The sequence below is a fragment of the Sus scrofa genome, chromosome 10 (assembly GCF_054392235.1).
Source record: "Sus scrofa isolate SSC_HxYL_T2T_F1_AM1 chromosome 10, Sscrofa_HxYL_maternal_Yorkshire_Landrace_v2.0, whole genome shotgun sequence".
Classification (NCBI taxonomy): domain Eukaryota; kingdom Metazoa; phylum Chordata; class Mammalia; order Artiodactyla; family Suidae; genus Sus; species Sus scrofa.
This window is the reverse complement of record NC_139392.1, coordinates 37,699,349-37,724,112: the sequence shown is the minus strand read 5'-3', so window position 1 is coordinate 37,724,112 and position 24,764 is coordinate 37,699,349. Positions and strand designations below refer to the sequence as shown.

The 24,764-nt window shown below is 36.7% G+C and overlaps 1 pseudogene; it reads right to left on the bottom strand.

Annotated features, from left to right (window-relative positions):
- Nucleotides 1–20,490: 20,490 nt before the first annotated feature.
- LOC146399000 (olfactory receptor 10AG1-like) lies at nt 20,491–21,430 on the bottom strand (annotated as a pseudogene).
- Between the last annotated feature and the right edge of the window lie 3,334 nt (nt 21,431–24,764).

Below are 24,764 nucleotides of genomic sequence, written 5' to 3'. Positions count from 1 at the left end.
ATTAGATGGTATTCATTGCACTTTTGATCGGTGTCTCCAGAGTATTTATTATTTGAGATAGAAAACATTTATGCTTTTTTAGGGAAGTTGGACAAAAAAAATAAAACACTGTTGTTCAGATTGCAGTTTGCACTTTTAAGATTCCAGCTAGGTTCTGGGTGTGATCCCATGGATCTGAGGCATATAGAAATGTCCTTCTAAAGCACATTTCTGATCATATCAGAGCTCTGTCGAAAAATTGCTGTGGAACCCTATTTTGCTTGAAATAAAATCCAGCCTCCTAAATTGTTTATCAAATATCTTCCTAAATTGGTCCAAGTTGAAATTACTCATTGTAGAAGTCACAGGATTGGTATTATTAAACACCACCTGCATAAATTACTGTAGTAGGCTTTGTGGTCAGGGAGACCTGGGTGACTACTGACTCAGAGTATTGGAAATTTGCTTTATTGATATGCTTCCTTTTTTTCAAATATCTATGAAATTAGTGACATTTGTGTTCCATAAAGAAGTAATATTACTTTAGGTGACATATATTAAGTTTTAGCAGGGCAAATGACAAACTGGAGATTCATGGTTTTTTTTTTTTTTTTTTTTTTTTGCCTTACCTTAGTTTATTCCTCTGTTTCCCTTTGCTTTGATGCTTTCATCCAGCTAGAGTGGACCACTCTGCATCCCCCAGACATGTTCTAAAATCTTATTCATATGCCTTATTTCTCTCTCCCCTCTGCTTATAGTGAATAGAGAATATTTAATAAATACTAATTGTTATAAAATGTATAATTTATAAGAATATATCTATTTAAATAAGACTATTTAATTTAAAAATCCACCACTAATAAATTTTATTAGCACAATAACTTAACCAGCTAATGAACACTAATATTAAAAGGCTCACTTTTTAAAATACCAAGTATCAGCAAGTACCAGACTGGAAGATGTTTAGAAGTTTTGGAAGTGACACAAAGGAAAGATTTGGGGCCAGATATGGCTGTGTATGATGTAATTCTATGTGACTTTCTGTTCAGTCACACTCTTCTAATCCCTCATCATTTTCCTCAACCCTGATCTGCTTCTAGACATTAACTGAAAGGGTCAATTTAGGCACTTACACACTATTCTTGTATTATCAGCAACACCAGAGGAGAGGCTATAATAAAGATGCCAAATAGCCTAGATATTTAAAAATAATCTTTTTTCATTTATTGAAAAAAAATCCCATGCAATTAATTGCACATGCATTATCTCACATACTTATCTCTTTCTCTTTTTTATTTTATTTTTTTATTTATTTTTCATTTTGTTTATAAATTTTTCAATTTTTCCCACTGTTCAGCATGGGGACCAAGTTATTCTTACATGTATACATGTTTTTCCCCCACCCATTGTTCTGTTGCAATGTGAGTATCTAGACATCATTCTCAGTGCTACTCAGTAGGATCTCCTTGTAAATCTATTCTAAATTGTGTCTGATAAGCCCAAGCCCCCGATCCCTCCCACTCCCTCCCTCTCTCATCAGGCAGCCACAAGTCTATTCTCTAAGTCCATGATTTTCTTTTCCATGGAGATGTTCATTTGTGCTGGATATTAGATTCCAGTTATAAGTGATATCATATGGTATTTGTCTTTGTCTTTCTGACTCATTTCACTCAGTATGAGTCTCTAGTTCCATCCATGTTGCTGCAAATGGCATTATGTCATTCTTTTTATGGCTGAGTAGTATTCCATTGTGTGTATATACCACCTCTTTCCAATCCAATCCTCTGTTGATGGACATTTGGGTTGTTTCCATGTCCTGGCTATTGTGAATAGTGCTGCAATGAACATGTACATGCAAGTGTCTCTTTTAAGGAGAGTTTTGTCTGGATATATGCTGAAGAGTGGGATTGTGGGGCCATATGGAAGTTCTATGTATAGATTTCTAAGGTATCTCCAAACTGTTTTCCATAGTGGCTGTACCAGTTTACATTCCCACCAACAGTGCAGGAGGGTTCCCTTTACTCCACAACCCTTCCAGCAGTTGTTTCTTGTGGACTTATTAATGATGGCCATTCTGACTGGTGTGAGGTGGTATCTCACAGTTGCTTTGATTTGCATTTCTCTTATGATCAGCGATGTTGAGCATTTTTTCATGTGTTTGCTGGCCATCTGTATATTTTCCTTGGAGAACAGTCTATTCAGGTCTTTTGCCCATTTTTCCATTGGGTGATTGTCTTTTTTGCTGTTGAGTTGTATAAGCTGTTTATATATTCTGGAGATTAAGCCCTTGTCCGTTGCATCGTTTGAAACTCTTTTCTCCCATTCTGTAAGTTGTCTTTTGGGTTCCTTTTGGGTTTCCTTTGATGTGCAAAGCCTTTTCAGTTTGATTAGGTCCCACTGGTTTATTTTTGCTCTAATTTCTACTGCTTTGGGAGACTGACCTGTGAAAATATTCATGAGGTTGATGTCAGAGAGTGTTTTGCCTATGTTCTCTTCTAGGAGTTTGATGGTGTCTTGCTTATATTTAAGTCTTTCAGCCATTTTGAGTTTATTTTTGTGCATGGTGTGAGGGTGTGTTCTAATGTCATTGCTTTGCATGCATCTGTCCAGGTTTCCCAGCAATGCTTGCTGAATAGACTTTCTTTTTCCCATTTTATGTTCTTGCCTCCCTTGTCAAAATCAATTGACCATAGGTGTCAGGGTTTATTTCCGGGCTCTCTATTCTGTTCCATTGGTCTGTCTACCTGTTTTGATACCAGTACCACACTGTTTTGATGACTGTGGCTTTGTAGTATTTCTTGAAGTCTGGGAAAGTGATACCTCCTGCTTGGTTTTTGTGTCTCAGGATTTCTTTGGTGATTCTGGGTCTTTTGTGGTTCCATATAAATGTTTGGATTGTTTGTTCTGGTTCTTTGAAAAATGTCCTGGGTAATTTGATAGGAATTGCATTGAATCTGTAGGTTGCTCTGGGTAGTATGGCCATTTTTACAATATTGATTTTTCCAATCCAGGAATATGGAATATATTTCCATTTCTTTCCATCTTCTTTGATTTCTTTGATTAAAGTTTTATAGTTCTTGGCATATAAGTCCTTTACCTCCTTTGTCAGGTGTATTCCAAGGTATTTGATTTTGCGAGGTGCAATTTTAAAAGGTATTATATTTTTTATTATTTTTCTAATATTTCATTGCTGGTATACAGAAATGCAACTGACTTCAGAATGTTAATCTTATATCCTGTTAATTTGCTGAATGTATTAATCAGTTCAATTAGTTTTTGGGTTGAGTCCTTCAGGATCTCTATGTATAGTATCATGTCATCGGCACACAGTGACACTTTTATCTCTTCTCTTCCTATATGGATGCCTTTTATTTCTTTTGTTTGCCTAATTGCTGTGGCTAGGACTTCCAAAACTATGTTGAGGAGCAGTGGTGAGAGTGGGCATCCCTGTCTTGTTCCAGATTTGAGTGAGAAGGCTTTCAGTTTTTCTCCATTGAGTATTATATTTGCTGTGGGTTTTTCAGCAATGGCGTTGATTATGTTCAGGAATGTTCCCTCTATACCACTTTGGTGAGTGTCTTGATCATGAATGGATGTTGGACTTTGTCAAATGCTTTTTCTGCATCTATTGAGACGATCATGTAATTTTTGACTTTTCTTTTGTTAATGTGGTGTATGACGTTGATTTATTTGTGTATGTTGTACCATCCTTGTGGACCTGGGATGAACCCTACCTGGTCACAGTGTATAATTTTTTTGGTATGTTGTTGGATATGGTTGGCTAAGATTTCCTTGAGAATTTTTGCATCTATATTTCTCAATGGTATTGGGCGATAGTTTTCTTTTTTGGTGGTATCTCTGTCTGGTTTTGGAATGAGGGTGATGGTGGCCTCATAGAATGTATTTGGGAGTATTCCTTCTTCTTCAACCTTTTGAAAGAGTTTAAAGAGGATGGGCACCAGATACTCTTTATATGTTTGATAGAATTCACCTGTGAAGCCACCTGGTCCTGGACTTTTATTTGTGGGGAGTGTTTTTATGACCTCTTCAATTTCATTTCTAGGGATCAGTCTGTTCACTTGGTCTGTTTCTTCTTGATTCAGTTTCAGCAGGCTGTAAGATTCTAGAAAATTGTCCATGTCTTCCAGATTGTCAAATGGTTGTTCATAGTATTCTCTTATGGCTTTTTGTATTTATGCAGTATCCGTTGTGATTTGTCCTTTTTCATTTATAAGTTTGTTTATTTGAGTTCTGTCTCTGCTCTTTTTAGTGAGTCTGGCCAGGGGTTTATCAATTTTGTTTACCTTTTCAAAGAACCAGCTCTTCATTCTATTAATTTTCTCTGCTGTTTTTTGAATCTCTATTTTATTGATTTCTTCTTGATCTTTATAATTTCCTTCCTTCTGCTGACTTAAGGTCTTTTTTCTTCTTCTTTTTCTTCTTTGTTTAGGTGGAGGATTAAGTTGCCATTTGGAATCTTTCTTCTTTTTTGAGGAAGTCCTGTATCACTACAAATTTCCCTCTGAGCACTGCTTTCACAGCATCCCATAGATTTTTGAGAGGTTGTGTCTTCATTATCATTTGTTTCAAGGTATTTTTTAATTTCCTTCTTGATTTCTTCATTGACCCATTGGTTTTTTAGTAGCATGTTGTTTAGTCTCCATGTAGTAGGTTTTTTCTCTTTTCTTTTCCCATGGTTGATTTCTAATTTCATGGCATTGTGGTCAGAGAAGATACTTGAGATAATTTCTATGCTCCTAAATTTGTTGAGGTTAGCTTCGTGTCCCAATATGTGGTCGATTCTTGAGAATGTTCCATGAGCATTTGAGAAGACTGTGTATTCTGATTTTTTTGGATGTAGTGTCCTGAAGATATCAATGAAGTCTAACTTTTCTATTGTTTTCTTTATGATCTCTGTTGCTTTATTGGTTTTCTGTCTAGAGGATCTGTCCATTGGTGTGAATGGGGTATTAAAGTCTCCTACTCTGACTGTATTCCCATTAATGTCTCCCTTTATGTCTGTTAATATTTGCTGTATGTATCTGGGTGCTCCTGGATTTGAGGCATATATGTTGACGATAGTAACAACCTCTCCTTGGATGGATCCCTTAATCATTAAGTAGTGTCCTTCTTTGTCTTTCTTACGTCTTTTGTTTTAAAGTCTATTTTGTCTGATATGAGTGTTGCGACTCCTGCTTTCCTGTCATGTCTATTGGCGTGAAATATTTTTTCCCACCACTCCACTTTCAATCTATATGTATCCTTTGTCCCAAGGTGAGTTTCTTGTAGGCAGCATATTGAAGGTTTTTGCCTTTTTATCCACTCAGCCACTCTGTGTCTTTTGATTGGGGCATTCAGTCCATTGACATTTAAGGTGATAATTAATAGATGATTATTTATTGCCATTTTGAACCTCGTGTTCCCATTGATTCTCTGGTTCTCCATTCTTCCTTTCTTTTTGTGGTTGGATGGTCTCCGTTTATTACCTGTTTGAGTGTTTTGTTTTGTTTGTTTGTTTGTTTTTTCATTTTTTTCTGAATGCAATGTTTGGTTTTGGGTTGTGGTTGCCCTGTTTTTTAAATATGCTAACCCCTTCCTGTAATTGTGTGTTTTAGCCTGATGGTCCTGTGTGTTCAAACACTTCATTACTATAATAAAATTAAGAAGAGAAACAAACAAACAACAAAAATGTGTGCATTCATTTTCCAACATCCCTTGCCCACATTTTATGATTTTGATGACTCTTTTTTTTCCTTTTTAATTTTATTTTGTTTGAAACATGTTCATGATTGAATCTGTGTGCTGACCTATTTGAGTGACTGCTCTCTGATTGTGGTTTCCTCAATCCTAGTTCTTCCTCTTCTTTTTTTTTTTCTTTTTTTCCCTCCCTTTCTTTCCTTCCTTTCTTTTTGGTTTAGAGAAGCCCTTTCAGTATTTCTTTTAGCCTGGGTTTTGTGTTGCTGTATTCTTTTAGCTTTTGTTTGTTGGAAAAATATTTATTTCTCCTTCTATTTTAAATGATATTCTTGCTGGATAGAGTATTCTAGGTTGCATATTTTTTTTTTCCTTTTAGCACTTTAAATATTTCTTGTCATTCCCTCCTGCCTTGTAGTGTTTCTGTAGAGAAATCAGCTGATAATCTTATGGAGGTTCCCTTGTAAGTAACATTCTGCTTTTCTCTTGCTGCCTTTAGGATTCTCTCTTTATCACTAAATTTTGCCATTTTCATTATGATGTGTCTTGGTGTGAGTCTATTTGGGTTCAGGTTGTTTGGGGCCCTCTGTGTTTCCTGTATCTTGAACTCAGTATCCTTTAGATTTGGGTAGTTTCCAGTGATAATTTCTTCAAATATATTTTCCACTTCCTTATATTTTTCTACTCCTTCTGGAATTCCTATTATGCATAGATTGGCCCGCTTTATATTATCCCATAGGTCTCTTATATTGCTTTCCTCTTTTTTGATTTGGTTTTCTGTCTGCTGACCTGATTGTGTGATTTCCATTATTCTATCTTCCATATCACTGATTCATTCTTCTGCATTATTCCTTCTGGTTTTTACTGCCCTTAGTTCAGTTTGTATCTCTGCAACTGAATGTTCTACTTTTTCATGGCTCCTCCTTATATTTTCCAGTTCCTGTCTGAGGTTATCTGCATTACTGTTCCTATCTTCTCTTGATTCTTTCAGTAGTTTCACTATTTCTCTTTTGAACTCCAGGTCTGTCATACTCAGAGATCTGTTTCATTGTTGACTGCTTTAGGTGAGTTCTCCTGTTGGTTTGACTGGGGGTGGTTTCTCAGCTTCTTCACCTTGCTTGTTGTTTTCATTTTCCTGGTGGAGTTGTACTCTCTGTGGCTGGGCAGTGTTCACCTTGTCACTGGTGTGGAGTGGTTCCTGATGGCTGGCGTTGTTGGTCAGTCTTTTTTGAGGAAGTGTGGCTCTTCTGGAGTGTTGGCAGGGCTGACAGGGTCTCTCTGAAGCAAAGGAGGACTTCCTGAGGGCAGACAGGACTGGGAGGTCCACACCACGATGGGAGCAGATTTCACTCAGCCAGACAGAGCTTGCTCTGGTGTTTTTGGGCTGTTGGGCTCTTGCAGGGGGCTGGGGGTGCTGGGCAGCTGTTCTGCAGGAGTGCAGCACCCCTAAAATCCTGGATCAGCTTATCTGGGTCACTGAGAACCCAAGAGGCGTTTCCCCAGGGCAGCCCAACTCAGAAGGACTGTCTGAGAATGTAGGCAGATCTTTTCACAGCCCAGCTAAGCTTGTTCTAGTTTTTCTGGGCTTCAGGGGTTTCTTCAGGGGTCTGGCAGTGCTGGTGGCACCTGCTGAGGGCTGGAGCTGCTAGCTGGGATGCTACAAACTTAAGAGGCTCTTCCCCAGGGCAGCTGAACTTGGAAGGACTCTCTTAGAATGTAGGCAGATCTTTTCATGGTCTTGCCAAATTTGGTTTAGCTTTTCTGGGCTGCAGGCCATTTCCTGGTGGCTGGTGGTGTTTGGTGCTGCTCTGCAGGAGTGTAGCCCATCCAAAGGGCAAACAGGCCAGGGCAGGGACATCCCCTGCTGTGGTAGGCTTCCAGAAATTTTTGAAGCCAGCCCTCTGGGGTGGCAGGCAGCCCCAGGTCTGGCACATGTGTAAGGGGTGGCAGGGGGGATGCACTGGGAAGCACAGCTTTCTGATAGCTATCAGGCCAGTAAGCTCACTGTGGCGTGGGGAGTATTCTATGGGGGCCAACCCCTTCTTCTCTCCTATCCCCAACACTGGCATGGACCCAGCTCTTCTCCCAGGTTCCCTCTGATGTGGCTTTCCACTTCCCTGCCCTTAGCGTATTGCTCCCTCCCCCCGTCATGCTCTGCTTTCTAGTCTCTCAGGCAGTCTCTGCCCCATCAATCTTGACAGACCCATTCTTAGACCTCTCAAGCAGTCTCTGCTCCATCCCTTCCCCAGCCCTTTCCTGGGGACTAACCTCTGGAGCTGAGGTCTCAGTGCCCATCCCCAACCCAAGCATCTCAATTTTTGGTGACTCTCCCCATAGTTCAGATGATCTGTTCAGTTCTCACTCTGCTTTTCAGAACTGTGACTTACTGCTACACTCTTCTTTGCATCTGGAAATTCTTCTGGTTCAGTTGATCTTTCCTTTGAGTTTGTGACTTTCCAGGGTGTGGGATCCCTTTCTCCCCCGCAGTTCCCTTTCAGGAGCACCCGTCCAGCTTGGATTCCCCTTTTCTCACTCTCCTCTTTTCTCTTGTTTTCTAGAAATGTCATGAGATTCTTGCCACTATTGGAGTTTAGGTTCTTCTGCCAGTGATTCGTTGCTGTTCTGTGCAAGTTGTTTATCCTGTAGATGTGTTTTTTTTGTTGTGTTTTTGGGAGAGGGTGAGTGTGTCCCCCTACTTTTCCACCATCTTGCCTCCCACATGCTCATTCTCTTTTATTTGGTGGCAATATTTAATTTTTACTCTCTTAGGAAATTTCAATTGTATAATACAGGGTTATCTGCTATTGTCATTATGTTGTATGTTAGAGCCTAAGACCTTAGTCATCTTTTAGATGAACATTTATATTATTTAAGCAATATCTCCCTGTTTCTTACATCCCCTACCCTAGCCACTGACAAACACTTTTCTAATTTCTATATATATGAGTTTGATTTTCCTTTTTTTTTTCTTTTTATGGATGTAACATAAAAAGAAAATGCCATTTGGGTATTTAGGCTAGTAGATGTTTGGGACTGTCCAAAATTTGGTCCGTGCCAAAAAGTCCTTGAAATATGGTTCTATTTGGTCTATGGCAGATGATTTTGGACAGGACCAAATATTGCAGGCCCTTTGGTGTGGACAAAATATCATATGGTTACTTGGGAGGACCAAATGTTCTGCAAAGAGTATTTTTTCTTTTTTATTTTTTCAGTCTAGCCTATTTCATTTAGCATAATGCACTCACAGTCCATCCGTATTGTCACAAATGTCAAGATTTGCTTCTCTCTCGGACGAATAATATTCCCTTGTATAAATGTATACCTTGTCTTCTTTATTCTTTCTTCATTAATAAGGGGTGACATTTAGATTTTTTCCATTATTTAGCTGTTAGGAAAAATGCTGTAAAAAGCAATCATAATTTCAAATGATTATTTTTTTTCTCTGTCCTATATCATCAGCTTTCACAGAGGCTTTTGAATGTACTAACAATCTAATAGATGCTTCATGTTAAAATAGACAAAACAATTTTATTTGACTTCAAATTATGATCTATTTACTATAAAATGTGATATAATATGAAAAGGGTCAGCCACAGGGAAAATAGGACTTACAGATAAATACAGAAAAGTCAGCGACATAGTACACATACTGTCTAAAGGCTTCTTGAGTCCATGGCTACCTCCAGACATGCCCCTAGACATGCCCCTAGACATGCCCCTGCCCACCCGAGGGCTAAGACCCACCTCCACCTACCAGTATGCAGGCATCAGCCCATTATACCAGGAAAACTTACACAAGCCACTAAACCAGCCTCACCCACCAGGGGGCAGATACCAGAAGCTAGAAAACTATAGTCCTTCAGCCTACAGACCAAGTCCATAAACAAAAGCCAGACTCTACCCTGGTACCAACTGACTCCTGGCCATTGGAAGATATGTGAGTGCAGTGGTGGGATACATTGCTTTTCTCCTACAGAGACACACTTCACCAAGGTTGAGAATCCTAACCAGTTACCACATACATAAAATATAAATAGCAATTTAGACAAAATGAAGTGATGGAGGCATATGTTTCAGAAAAAAGAAAAAAGTTAAAATGCCACCAAGCAAAAATATGTGACACAGAGATAGGCAATCCAAACAAGAGTGTGGAATAATGATCATGAAGATGATCAACGAATTCAGGAGGAGAGTGGATGCACAGAGTGAGAAATTAGAAGTTTTTAACAAAGAGCGAAAATATATTCCATGGTACATGCCTCTCTGTTGCTAGAGCTCTGTATTCTAGGGGTGCCACCTATGTGGGCTCCTTGAGGTCTTCTTTTGTGTCAGTATGACTATTGTAAGTAGTCTGCTAGGTTTGACTGGCCCATGTGTTTGTTGGTCACGAGGACTTACCTTGTGTGGAGGTTGCTGGCTGCTGCTTCTTGGGGCCAGGTCACAAAATGACTGGGTGCAGAAGCCTAGATAGCCCTGGGGCTGGTGGTTTGCAGTGTTGTGATCCAGGAAATCCCAGGCCTGATATCTGCCAACTGGCGGATGAAATCAGGTCCTTGTGTTAGTGTTGACTTAATGGCAGGAAAAGCCAAGTCCTAGTTCTGGCTGTAAGCTCCAGGGGTCCCCAGAAATGATGTCAGACTACTAGTGGATGTTCTCAGTTGCTGACACAATTGACTATGGGATACAATATTATCCTGAAGCTTGTATTGGCCTATTGGTGTACAAGATCAGGGCCCATCTGGTCCCAGGGCTGGTTTTGGCCTGCTTCTATGTGGGCAGGGTCTGTAGGCTGTGTGAATGTGGTTTTTCCTGGGGCTGGTATGTACCTACTGGTGAATGAGGCTAGGCCCAAGGCTTAAAGCATTATTGCTGATGGCAGGGCTAGAGATTCTGGGGATAGTGCATGAACACTATTATATGGAGCTGGGTCCTGTTGTCTCTGGCTACAGGGCCCTAAGTATTTAAGCACTAGTGTCTGCACACTGGTGAATGGGGTCTGCTCTTTGACCCTCTGGTGGGCAGGGCCATGTCCAGGAATAGCTTAGGGTTTATGGGACCTTAAGGCAGCCTGTCTGCTCACAGTTGAGTTATTTGGCCAGTTATTCTTTTGGCCTGAGGTTTCTCCTTACTTGTTCCATGGGTTTGTGGTCATGGGTGGGCCTGGGTCCTGTGTCTCATAAGCTAGAGGGAAAATTTCAATACAGCCCTTGCCAACATGAGTCAATATGAGCTCCCAAAAATGACTGAGTCCAGTGCCCATGTCCCTAAGTGTGATCTATAATTGCCTCCCACCTCTCTAGGAGACTATAGAAGATCAGCAGGTAGGTTTTTTCAATTTATTGTTTTTATCCTTGGTCACACAGGTATGAGATTTCATGTGCACCCTCTAAGAGTGGAGACTCTGTTTCCCACAGCATTCTGGGTGTCCCAAAATTAACCCTATCACTTTCAAAAATGAACATTATAGTAGGTTATATTCATGGCACAGGAGTTGGGAGCTCAATGTGAGTCTAAAACTTCTCATTTCTTGGGAAAAAGTCTCTACCATTGTAATTATTCTCCCACTTGTGTGTTTCCCACTTGGAGATAAGAATAATACTGTACTGTGTTTCTGACCTTCATACCTGTAATGCTGTGGATTTTTTAAATCTCTTAATTTGTAGAAGGTTTCCATTTTTTTTTTCAGTAGTAGTTCTATAAATTGCTGTCATTTTTGTGTGCCCACAAGAGCAGGTAAGCTCAGAGTCTCTCTACTCCTCTGTCTTCACTGACCTTACCAGAAATTTTTTGTTTTGTTTTTGATGTAGTACAATTTGCCCATTTCTTTTTCTGTCCATACTTTTGGTGTCACATACACACACACACACTCACGTGAACACACACACACACATAATATTGCCTTACCTAATGTCTGAATATTGTGCTCTCTAATTATCCTCTTTTAAAGTTTTAGCTCTTGTGTTTAGGTATTTGATCTTGAGTTTATTGTGTATATGTTATGTTATACTGTGTATAGGGCTTATAGATCTCATTCATTCTTTTTCCCATGGACACCTAGTTATGTTCTTGTTGAAAAAATTTTCATTTCCCCATTTTATGGTCTTTGCACCCTTGTACAAAATCACTGAGCCTTTTATGTAATGGTTTATCTCTGAGCTGTCTAATCTTTCCTATTGCTCTATAAGCCTGTCTTTATGCCAGTGTCACACTGATTTGATTAATATAGTTTATATTAAGTTTTGAATAAGTAGGTATGAAATGTCTAATGTTCTTTTTTCTTTTAAACATTATTTTGGGTATGGTGTCCTTTGAGGTTCCATATTAATTTTCCAGATAATTTTCCATCTTTGCAAAAATTCTCATAGCAGTTTTGATAGGTATTGCTTTAAATCTGCATCATATTATTACTCATGCCTTAACAATATTAAATTTTCCAATGCATGAAAATGTGTTATTTTCCCAAACCAATATCTAGTTATTGACTCATAAAATAAGAACTATGAGAATAGTTCAGATCTATAGAATGATGATGAATTGATGGTCACCACACAGGTCATCAGGCAGGAAGAGCTGGTGTTTCATTTTGAAGTCTTTAGGCAGGAAAATTCTTTTGTACCAAAGGGGAGGCCAGCCATTTGTTAATTGCAAATATTCAGTTAATTGAATGAATTAGATGACTCCCTGCAGTAGAGAGGACTATCTGCTTTACTCAATCTACCAATTCAATTGTTAATATCATCCAGGAAAACCTCAGAGAGAAAGATCAAAACAATGTTTGAACAAATATTGAGTACCTCATGGCCTAGTCAAATTAACATATAAAATTAACCACTACGAGTCTATTTTTTGTCAATTTAACACCTATATAAATGTTCTTTAAACCTAGTTAATTTCCAAATAAAAATAATACTAAGATAAAAAGTCCAGCTAATATGACTCAACACTCCTGTGTACACCTGAAATTACAGAGTCCTTCCCAAGAAGGGAAAGTAAATCCTTGGATCATGTATACTCTTCTCCTTGATAACCTGTAACCTATATACTGTGATGGAAAATTAGCAATGCTTAAATATTGTGATAGTCAACATAAAGTATTTTACATGATGTAATTAAAGAAAGAAGAAAACAAAGATTTTGTGTATAATAGATAGAGACACAGAAACATATTCATAAAATAGGGAATACAACAATTAGAGACAGGTTATAGCTGCTGTTTGTAACTATTTACTTCTGTTACTCATTTTTTATTCCCTGTGCCTTGAGAAGCCATATAAGCTGGCTGTGTATAATAAAATATATAATAACACATATAACTGCTTATCTATGAATATTACATATATATACAGAAGAGTGGATAAATGAATAGTCTATGTATCTCTGTCTCAATAAATGTTGACTAGTATAATCATGTTGCCTTTCTACCATCTTTGCCTAGCTGTTTATCACGGCACTTAAGAACATGGTCTGAGAGGTCTGTTACTTTCTGGTTGCTAGTTCATCAATATGTCTTTTTCAAAATGCTCTCCTTTCTGTTTATTCACCTATAAAATGGAGATAATAGCAGTGCCGATCACTTTATATTATTATAATGATTGCTGCTGAATATCAGTGTATTTTTATTTATTATATTTCTTAGTGTATGTGTGTGTATGTGTGTGTGTGTGTGTGTTTACCTTTTTTTCTAGGGCCACTCCCGTGGCATATGGACTTTCCCAGGCTAGGGGTCCAATCAGAGCTGTAGCCGCTGGCCTACACCAGGTCCACAGCAATGCTGGTTCCAAGCCATGTCTGCAGCCTAAACCACAGCTCAGAGCAATGCTGGATCCTTAACCCACTGAGCAAGCCCAGGGATTGAACCCGCAACCTCATGGTTCCAAGTTGGAGTCATTAACCACTGTGCCACCATGGGGACTTCTATTATATTTCATTTTATTGCTAGAAAAGCTCATGAATCCATAAAAAAGATGAAGCTAATATAATTCAACTGAAGTTTGTTAGAACTTTTCCAATATGCTAAGATTCATCCCAAGCTAGATTCTTCTTTCTTTTCCTACATCTATTTATTCTCCCCTCCTTACAGTATATATAATTCATAGGTATTATTATTTTTTATCTCATAGATATTCTTTGCTGTGATCACTAACAATGTTCTTTTGAATGGACATTGGGGTCCATGCACATTTAATTGATCACCTGGAATAGCTTTCCTAGCATACAGTTTCCTAATAGCATTTTTCATTTGGTCATTTCTCAGCAAAAAGATTAAGGTATTTAAATGGGAGTTACCACAGTGTACAATACAGAAACTGCTTTATCAACAGGTAAAGTAGCTGCAGGTCTCAGGTACACACATATGCAGAACACAAAGAAAAAGACAACTTCTCTGATGTGGGAGACACAGGTAGAGAGGGCTTTTTGCTTTGCCACCAAGCTCTGAGGCCTTAAAGAGTGGAGAATGAGAGCATGGTTGCCAGTCAAAAGGAGGAAGTTTATCATGCAGATGAAACAACTCTTGGCAGCAACAAAGAGCTCTAGAGTATGGGTATTAGTACAGGCAAGATTCAACAAAGGATTCAGATCACACATACAGTGATCTCTGATGTTGGGACCACAGAAGGGTAATCTTAAGATGAAGAGGATCTGTATGGTTGCATGAGGGAAAATTCCCACCCATACCACTCCCACTAGCAGGCCACACAGTTGCCTGTTCATGATGGTTTTATGTTGCAAGGGCTTACAAATGCCAACATAAAGTTTACAGGCCATCACAGTAAGCATGATGACATAAGCCCCAGCAGATAAATGTTCCCCAAAGATTTAGATCATGCATTAACTGAAAGGGCTGATTTTCCTTTCATAGAGTGAAATTACAATCAGTTTAGGGATATCAACACAGGAATAGCAAGCATTAACAAAAGAGAAATGAGCCAGGAAATGGTGTATAGGGAACCCCAATAATGGGCCTGCTGTGATGGTGACCATAGTGAGTATATTTCCTCCCATAGAGATGATGTAGATGATCAAAAACATAACAAATATGACTTTTTACATCTTTGGATTCTGTATGTGTCCCAGTAGAACAAACTGTGTCACATTGTTTTTATTTTCCATGTTTCTCATGTATGATTAATTATATCACCTGGAAAAAGAGGCACTTTTTATTTCTCAGCTTGAATTCATTAAGTTCATCCATGTATTAGATTAGAAATACCTAGATTCAATTGAGTTCTAACTTCCTATAACTTTTTTGAGATAGAAAAAGAAGGGTCTGATTTCTTGAAGATTACTTAAATTCTTTCTTGGAGGAAGCTGATGTTTAAAATAGAGCCACAAGGACCATAGTGAACACAGAGGCAGAAGATGATCTGTGCACACTTTATCCTGTGAGATGAATCAGAGCCCCAGGTGAGGCAGTAGACCTCACAGAGTGTAGCTAATTCTAAAAAGTGAGGTTAAAAATGCATGCAAATTCTATGAATTCCAAGCTAAATAATTTTCCCTTCATTTTTAAGAATTTTGAAACGAGGAAAAGTAATTGAGAATAAGAGTGGTAGGGTTTGAAAAAGAGACAATATCACATCTAACTCTAGAAATTATATTTGTGTCAGTTGGATGAAGTGGGCTGAGTTTCTGTAAGGATATGGAAGGCAGAGACAAGAACCCCAATACCAGACAATCATAACAGCTGACATAAAATGTCACAGGGCATTGGTGATGAGAAAATAATGGAAGAACACAGGAGTTATTGTAATAGATTTGGTAAAGCATGTTGTCTAAATCCAATAACTTTCTAATAGTTTATAAATATACTTTTATTGATTGTTTGCTATATGCATGGCATAATAGCAGCCTGTGTGGGTGCTATGATTGCATCCATTTTGTGGATGAGAAAAAATCTCAGAAACTAACGTGAACAGTAATAGTAACAGTAATAAATTACAGAATGGTTCCCTTGCTCTTTGTATTTTTGCAGACATTGGTTATTTATCTCTCATGACATACTTGTCATTTTTGTGCTTATTTTACACAATAAGAAACAGAAGCATAAAGTTAAGGATCCTATATAATATCAAGCAAATAATAAAGATCAGAACAATGATTCAATCTTTTTTCTCCCCATTTTTAACCAAAGAGCAATGAACTTATTTTATAATAAACAATGTTTAACCAGGAAACTCCTTTTGATATGAAAGTAATAAGTATAATTACTTTAATCCAATATAGGAGACAAGTATATATGAAGCAAACTCATCAACAGACACACAAATATGAATATGCACATACAAGCAGTATAATGTATTGGAATCCCAAGTTTTCAATAACCATGTAGTAATTCTTTCACTGAATGTTCATTTTATCTTTGTCTTTTTCTCACCCTCATTTCTTCTCTCCTTGATTCCCCTGCAAAGCATAATCACACTTCTCTTCTGAAAAAATTTGAAAATGAAATCCCAGTGGTGAGGGATGATATTTTGAGAATCAGAAAGCTCAAATAAGAATCTTGCCTTTCCTCACTTGTAAATTCTTGATCTGGGATATATTTCTTGCCTCCTTACATTTTGTTTCCTCTAATATAAAGTAAGAATAATATTGTCCACCTCACAGTGAAGTATGAGAATAATTGAAAAAACATATATGAACATATCCAGCATACCTCTCTGTATAAACAAAATACCTTCATTTATTTTTATGACTCTCTGAACCTAGGGGTAGGAAAAATTGACCTTTTGAGCAAAGTCACAGAGAAACATTTAACCATGCAATAATCTGTTGAAGAATCATTTACAATTTTACTTATGAAGAAGACACAAAGACTCATATTATGCATAAGAGTGCATCCTAGGATAAGTTCTTCATATTTATCTTTGGACTAAACAGTTACAATTTATATCACTTAATATTCATATGTATATTTTTTGTATGTGGAGTATATACAAATTTTTGTTTTCATTCTCATAATTAGTCTTAATCATTAAAGTACTTCAGGGCAAAAGCAGGATATCAGGTGTTAGAGAGCTGCATCCTACAAATTTCTAATATCTGTGAGATTTTTCTTTTGTCGAATTAGGATAATGATATTTACTGACTATCTTTTAAGGACAGTAGTGAAGATAAAATGTACTATTATTAGGACTGTGAAACAATGATTGCTGTATATGGAAAGTAACAATCTTTAGGAAGTATCAACACTATTGAGAAGCCTAACTTCTGGCTTAGATGGTCTTAATGCTATTTGGGGGTGTTCAAAAATAGTCCCATCTGTGAATTAACTTCCTCTTGGGATACATACCTTTCACTCTGAAAGACATGACACAGACAGAAAAAGACTGTTTAGATAATTCAATATAAACTCAATAGTGGAAATGTCAGTTTTCTTATAAGTCTAAATCTTTCCTTCTAGGCTAAAGCCTCCAGTAGTTTTCACAGAAAATCTGGGGTTTAAATTCAGAATGGATTAATTTGGAACACTATGGAGAAATGATCTTCTATAAATGGCTCTGGTCCCATAGTCAGGTAGAAGAGTGTGTGGAAGAAACACATTCAAGTGGATCATTTCCCCCTTGATGAATCCTGCTCTGTAGATATAAACAACAAAAAAGATGTTTACCTGCAATGCATGGATATTTACATAGGTTTCCACAAATGTTTGAATACCTTGTCCTTTAGCTACAGTTTTCTCTCTTAGAAATTAATTATTCTATTTTGATGGAAAGGCTTCATCTTAGAAGCAGGTATTCTGGAGATACATACTTGAGAAACACTCATTTTTAAGTAGGGAATTTTATTCACTGCACTTGCACCAAACATGTGAGTCCCCTTTCTCACTCTATACCTGAGTTTCTGAGAAAGCTGAATGTCATATAAATAGGAAGGGTTGAATAATTCCAGCATGAGGACCTATGATATAGTTAAATCTCTGTACTTATGTCAGAGAACTCCTGCCTTATCCATTTGAAGACATTTAAGTAAACCTAGTACCCAGGGCCTAAGAACAAAAGCAGTGAGGGAACAGCCTTAATGGTAGTAACTGGGTCACCATGCTGTACAGTAGGAAAAAAAAGTGTATTGGGAAATAACAATAAAAAATAATTGATGCCAAAATGTGTTTTTGCCATTTATCACAGGGTTATAAAAATAAATAAAAACTCTAAAAGGTTCTGGATAAGTCACTTTGGGGCACATGTGGCAGTCATTGTGGAATACCAGGTGACCCTAAAAATGTGGAGAGATATCTAAAGCATAAGACTGGGATTCTAGCACTTATGGTCAGCCAATCTATGAAAAAAATAGGCAAGAATATACAGTGGCGGGAAGACAGTCTCTTCAATAATTGGTCCTGGGAACTGGATAGCTACATGTTAAAGAATTGTTAAAACATTATCTTATGCCATACACAAAAATAAACTCAGATTGATTAAGGATCTAAATATAAGACCAGATACTACAAAACTCCTTGAGGAAAATATAGCCAGAACACACTTTGATATAAATTGCAGCAGTATCTTCTTTGATCCTCCTCCTAGAATAATGAAATAAAAACAAAAATTAACTTATGGGACCTAATTAATATTAAAAGCTTTTGCAGAGCAAGAGAAAACAGAAAAAAAGGCAACACACAGAATGGGAGAAAATCTTTGCAAACAAGGTGATTTACAAGGGATTAATTTCCAAAATATACAAACATCTCATGGAGCTTTCTATCAAACAACAACAACAACAACAACAACAAAATGGGCAGAAATGCTCTTCCGGACATCTACATTCATCTTATTAGTGAGACTTGAGCCATCTCCTCACATTGGCTGGAAAGAAGTCTCAGAAATTGAATATCTCAAATATTCAGCTGTATAGTTATTTTTTTTTGTTTGTTTCAGATTTTGCTTTTCTTTACAACCATTTAAAATTAAAGAAAACCATTATTTGCTCATGAGTCTTATGAAAACAGGCCACATGCTGGATTTGACCAAAAATCCATAGTATGCCAACTCCTGAAGTAGACAGTAATTTGTGTGGAGAGAGATGATTTCACCCATTAAGAAAGTATTGTTAGGGTGGTCAAGGAAGGTCTCAAACTTGGAGCTCCTCGGACTTTTCAGGCTCTTACTCTCTCTGACACAGGAATCAAGAATATCATACCATATTCTGAGGCGACCCACCGAGATTCTTGGATTATTTAGTGGTGATGGATGTCATGTACATTTAAATTTGTTTGGAGATAAAAGATTTACACTTGTATACCCTCAGCATGTCCACAACATCTTCTAGATCTTTTTGAATCTCTGTATTAGTTTTCTCTCACTCATTTAATAAATTACCACAAATTGAGTGACTTAAACCAGCACAAGCTTTTTAAATTACAGCACTTTAGTCCACAGGCCCAAAATGCCTCTCACTGAAAAAATCAGTGTTGGCAAGGCTGCATTTCTTCTTGTGTGCTTTAGTGGGGATCCAGTTATACTTGTTTGATTAGATTATTGGTCAGGTTCAGTTCCTTGAGGTTCTAGCATTGAAGATGTTTCCTTGCTGTCTGCTAGCCAAAAGTCATTCTCAAGTTCTGGAGATGATGAGAGTCTTTGAGAATGAAATTGGCAGGATGACTCTAATTGAAAGATGCTCATTTTACTTTATAAGATCAGTTCAAAGGCTTAAATATTTTAAACCCTATAAAAAGAGTTAAGTCATGGAAAAGAGGCAAGGCACATTAATGTAATACAATTGGGTGGATTGGATAATTTAAAGATAATTTCTATCATATTTCTACACTTTTAAATTAATATGTTAAAATTTGTAAATTGGCATAGGATTGTTTGTGCTACAGTGATAAAAAGATGAAATAATTCAAAGTAAATTAATACAGGACCAAGATTGCTAAGTAGAATATAGAGATATCTGCCAAGTAAATGAGTTGAGTCCAGTGGAAGATTCTGCTATAATGTGCACTTAGGGATAGATCTAAGTGACTGAAAACTTTTCTTTGGGTATTGTGATTAGATTAATTCCACATAAGTATACAGTGGGTTACATAAATATGCTCCCAAAGTTTGTTGGTTCTCTGAAAGCTCTAGATTTTGTCAGCCTGAGGTAGGGGATAGCAATATTCATCTGTCCATTCCCCTTTCAGTCCCTCCTTCAAATACTCATTACTTAACTGATTTTGGACACTTGCCATGTCATAACATCAAAGAATGCAAAACATATACAAGTGTAAAGATAGTCAGTAATTTGGATAAATAATTGTATATTTTCTGTATATTGTAATCCAAAAATCTTAAGAGATTCAATATTGTTTTTTTAATGAAAAAATGTGATGCACATTTGACTTTTATTAATAAGACAGGATTATTATTTAGGCCTAGAATATTAAAGATAATTTGCCTAATGAAGTACACTAAATTGTGGATTAGCATTTAAAATTATATCATGGATTTCCAGTTGTGGCTCAGTGAGTTAAGAACCTGACTAGTATCCATGAGGATGTGGGTGGATCCCTGGCATTTCTCAGTGAGTTAAGATTCTGGCATTGCCATGAGCTATGGTGTAGGTTGCAGGTGCGTCTCAGATCTGGCATTGCTATAGTTGTGGCATAGGTTGGCAACTGCAACTCTGATTTGACCCCTGGCCTGGGAGCTTCTATATGCCATGGATAGGGCCCTAAAAAGACACCAAAACATATTTTTAAGTGTCTTAAAATACAATAAAATAAATGTTTATATTAATGAGCTTCTTAAACAGAGAGTATAAAGTTATAAAATGTTTTTCTGATACTGTGTGGCAAATAGCTAAAAATGCCCATACATAAACTCATCACATTATTTTCTAAGTAATAATTTTCTGAGTGCTGCAAATCACATCCTTGTTCCTAAGACTGTATATCATAGGATTAAACATTGGAGTCATGATGGTATAAAACACAGAGAGCAGTTTATCAATTCCTGAAGAATGACTGGATTTGGGCTTGAGATCCAAAATAAGAGATCCAAAAAATAAGACCACAACCAGCAGGTGAGAAGAATATGTGGAGATGGCTTTGGCCTGACCTCTAGGCTGTAGGCAACCTCAGAATAGTGGAAATGATTTTGCTGTAAGGGGCAAGTATCAACATAAAAGGATTGCTGGTGATCAGTAGAACTGCTACATAGACAGACAGCTCACGCACAGATGTGTCTCCACAGGCCAGCTTCAGAATGGGGGGGGGGTCACAGAAGAAGTGATTAATTTGATTAGAATGACAGAAGTGCAGAGAGAAAATCTGGCTCATTTGCCCTATCTGCACTGGGATTCCACTGATCCAGGAGCCAACAGCCAGTTGGATGCACATCTTGTGGTTCAGGACTAGAGGATAGTACAGAGGGTTACAGATGGCCACATAGTGGTCATAGGCCATCACAGCCAGGAGGAAACATTCAGTGCCTCCCAGTATAAGGAAGAAGCACATTTGAGTGGCACAGGCCAGCACTCACTATCCTGAGTGCAAATGTTGACTAGAATCCTTGGGAGTGTGACAGACACATAGCAGATTTCCAAAGAGGAAAAAATATGCCAGGAAAAAAATACATGGGTTTCTGAAGTGTAGTGTCAAGCTTAGTTATTATAATTATGAGGCTATTTTCAATTGAGATAATGATGTAAATAATGGCAAACACTGCAAAGAGTAACCCTTGGAGGTTTGGAAGGTCAGAAAATCCCAGGAGTACAAATCCATCACTGTGGACACATGGTCTTCTGCATCCATCTCTTCATATTTCTTCAATAGGAATGATTGAATTTGCTGTACTCTTACTCCATTTTCATTGGCTATTGTTTTTTACGTAAAACAGGATTATATTCTTTCCATTTTGTCGGCTTTCCTATAAAATCAAAACCTATAATTGATAAGAGTTCTAAAAGTGTGAAATAGTTTTTTCATTAATATAAAATATGTTTCAGGGAAAAAACCTCTCATCTCCATTTTCTATTACAGATTATCATATTTCTTTGTTTCTGAAAATACAATTATAATTTTGGTAGCCATCTGAATACTGAAAATGCAAAATATGAATTTATGTTCAATTACATCAGTGATTTTCTTTTTCCATTTGACATGTTTTTTTCACTCACATCTCAATTCTATTTTATATTATTATCAATTCAAAATTAATTTTATTGCACAAGTAAATATTTTGTAAGCCATGTAAGATAACTTTAGGGATAAATATAGTTAATTTTTTAAAGTTATTGTAATGTCCTCTTCAGTTTTGACTTTCTATTTAATCTATTTTATTATAAATAACTCAGTGAGCTGATCACTCAATACTTGGGATGATATTTAAATTTTATAACTGTGGTTTCCAATATAAGTTCTATACAATCAACACTCATCACTTTTATTCAGATTTTTCAGTCAAGAGGCAAGAAACTCTAAGGCGGTCTTCCTATCCAGGAACACTCATGATGTCAGGCTGGAGAACCTATCATCTTTTGTTCAAGAAAGCAATTCTAACTAGAATGTTCACTTCTCCATGCTTATGCTATCAAAGAGACATCAGCCACAAAACATCTCTGAGAACTTCCCAAATTACTCACTTCCTCAACAATTGCTATTATTCTCCTAAATCCATTTAATCCATTCACTATTTTTTCCTTTTTTGCACACATATGTGTGTTAGTTGAGGCACATGAATATGTTAGGTTGAGATTGCTCAGATTTATGCTGTACTTTTCTTTTTGCTATATGTAGATTAGATGCTTTTTTTGACATTCTATACATCTTTTTATGCAATGTGTAGCATATTTTTTCCACAAAAATTTATTTTCTAAATGCTTGAATAAATTAAAAGTGAATCAACTTGATTGCTTCTTTAAAATAGTCCTTAAGGTGTAAGTGAGGGTTCCTACCCAGAATTCAGACTGACCTCCTCCTTCCCCTGGTAAAGTTCAAGCATGCCTTCTGTGGTGTGTGTGTGTGTGTGGTCTTTTTTAGGGGGCGGATGTAGAAATTATACTCTTTTCACTCTCTCTGGCAGAAGTAGCAAATTATTTCTATTTTCAGAATGTTATACATTATTTTAATAGTGTTAATTGATTTGACAGTTCACAGAGGCAAAGTTGTTACAAATAAGAGACACCCATGTATATATATTCTACAGGTGTTAGATGAAGACAATTGTCCAGATTTCAGCTATGAAAATATAGACACGTATGAGGCAGAAGCAATGGTTCATCTAAAACTTGTGAATCCTGGAGTTCATATCATGGCACAGTAGAGGGGAATCCAACTAGGAACCACAATGTTGTGGGTTCAATCCCTCACTTTGCTCAGTGGGTTAAGGATCTGACATTGTCCTGAGCTGTGGTGTAGGATGCAGATGCAGCTTGGATCCTGAGTTGCTGTGGCTCTGGCATAGGTCATCAGCTGTAGCTCCAACTGGAACTCTAGCCTGTGAACCTCCATATGCCATGTGTGCAGCCCTAAAAATACAAAAAGACAAAAAAAAAATGAAACTTGTGAATCCTGTGGATTTTCTGTGAGTTATAAAAGGAAAGTTAAATAGTAATTTCTTTTAACATTTACAATATTTCAGATTCCATATTAAGGTATAAAAGGTATTTAAAACCTGTTTCATTACTACCCAGTTCTTTCAAGGAAAATGTGATTGTAGGAAATTCTGTAACTGTGTCTTTAAAATGGCTGGAACCTAATGGCTGATAGGTGATATTACTAAATAATAATTTCATGTGTCTGAGATTATACAACCATACTTTTTTGTTTTTTTTGTTTGTATATCTAATCCTGACACCTTTATTCATGTTTTATTCGCTTATTTAATACAACATAAATTTTACTGCATGGACACTTATTACAATTGTGTTTTGAATAAATCATCAATACTTTCAGACCATCATGCCTCATAAACCTACATTTGAGGGGCTAAACATTGTCTTCAGAGACTATCACCTGCTTTATTCATTTTTTCTATCTGCTCTTTATGCAAGGCCTTCTCTCATTTTTGATCCTCTCTCTAAGTGTTTTCTTACTCTTCAAGTAGGGTAGTGCACTTGAAAAGCATACTGAAACTCAGGTACATAAAATAGCCAGAGAAACTAAGAACAACATAACTTGCATCCAAGAATATAGTGTCAACATTTAGTGAAAACACTTTTAACTTCAACTTATTTTTTGTCAAATGGAACAATATTTTATGACTATTAAATGCCATTATTAATGTAAGACCATTTGCAAATTAAGAAATAATTTTTCAAATCCTATCTATATGTACTTACCTTCAAAATTCAATATCATATACAAAGATTTCCACAAAGACTGCAACATATTTGATGGTTTCTGACTTTTGGGAACATTTACATCTTCTATTTATAAAACTCAGAAAGAAAAACACAAAAAATTCAGGTAAATGCAGTCACCTTTGTTTTTACTCAAATCATTTGTGCTTATTTTTCTGGTCGTTCCAATTTAATAATGATTTTTTGGGGGTATACCAGCTATATCAAAATGTATTTAATGCTATTTAGAGCAATTTCATAAAATAAAATTGAAGGTAAGTAATAACCTAAATGTTTTTTAATGTAGTTCAGAAGACATTTTTCCTTAGGAGACATCTCCAAAGATAAGTGAAAACCACCTAGTATTTCTTTAGCATTTTCAGATTCTTTTATCATTGAACTTAATTTTAACCAAAAATTATTCCCTTGGTGTTAGAATGATGCAAACCCATTTTAATAAGGTTAATCCAGTATCTTATTTCTTAGTTATATACAATTAAACTTTGATGAGATATCCCCAGATTTAATATATATATAAATATTAAATGCATGGTTATCATATAGTCATCACTTAATAAACATTAACACCTAGGATGATCATGAATATGAAGAAGAGGGCAGTAATCTTTGGCATATTGGCCCATTATATTACAAAATAATTTTATAATATAATGCTGAGAATCATACTGTCAAAATCTGTCTGAAACAGAGTTTGAAATTAAATAAGAGTTACATCAAAGGATTTCTCTTTTAAATTTTCCAAAATAAGTGTTCTTTGGTAGATGCAAAATATATACAGTTGTATGTAAAATAAAATTGTTTTTATTGGA